Genomic DNA, 496 nt, shown 5'->3' with positions numbered 1-496 from the left:
GGCCTCCAAAGCCGGGGGCTCAGAGCCAGGAGTGTCCCGAGTCCTCCACAACCAGGCACACACCCAGCCCTGAGGAAACACGCTGGGGTCCCCGGGGTCTGTGCTACCACCTCAGATTGAGGAACAAAGGGCCAACTGTGTCCTGGCACAGGGCCACACCCCCCCAGCAAGGAGCAGAGTGACAGTGGGGACAAAGGCACAGCCCGCCTGGGGCAGCTGGATCTGAGGGGCAGAAGGGTGGGGGGCACTGCACGGGGGCTTCCCAAACACCTCCCCTGGCTGGCAATGGCTGGGGGGGGCTGAACCGTGTGGGTGTCCCCTGTCCCCCCTACCCAGCAGGCACAGACAGGTACTACCTGGACAGCAATAAATTTATTAAGTATTCAAAAAAAATAATAAGACACAAACCAGTAAAAAACGAAAAGGGGGGAGGTGGGAAGGGGGCCGAGGGGCCGAGCCGGCTCAGGGGGGGACGGGGTCAGGAGACACCGAGGGC

The 496-nt window shown here is 62.1% G+C and overlaps 1 protein-coding gene across 1 annotated transcript in view; it reads right to left on the bottom strand.

Annotated features, from left to right (window-relative positions):
* Positions 1-496, bottom strand: part of LOC102039607 (differentially expressed in FDCP 8) — an 8,985-nt gene that overhangs the window by 4,560 nt on the left and 3,929 nt on the right.

The sequence above is a fragment of the Geospiza fortis genome, unplaced genomic scaffold (assembly GCF_000277835.1).
Source record: "Geospiza fortis unplaced genomic scaffold, GeoFor_1.0 scaffold102, whole genome shotgun sequence".
NCBI classification, from domain to species: Eukaryota; Metazoa; Chordata; class Aves; order Passeriformes; family Thraupidae; genus Geospiza; species Geospiza fortis.
This window is presented reverse-complemented; position numbering and strand designations above follow the sequence as displayed.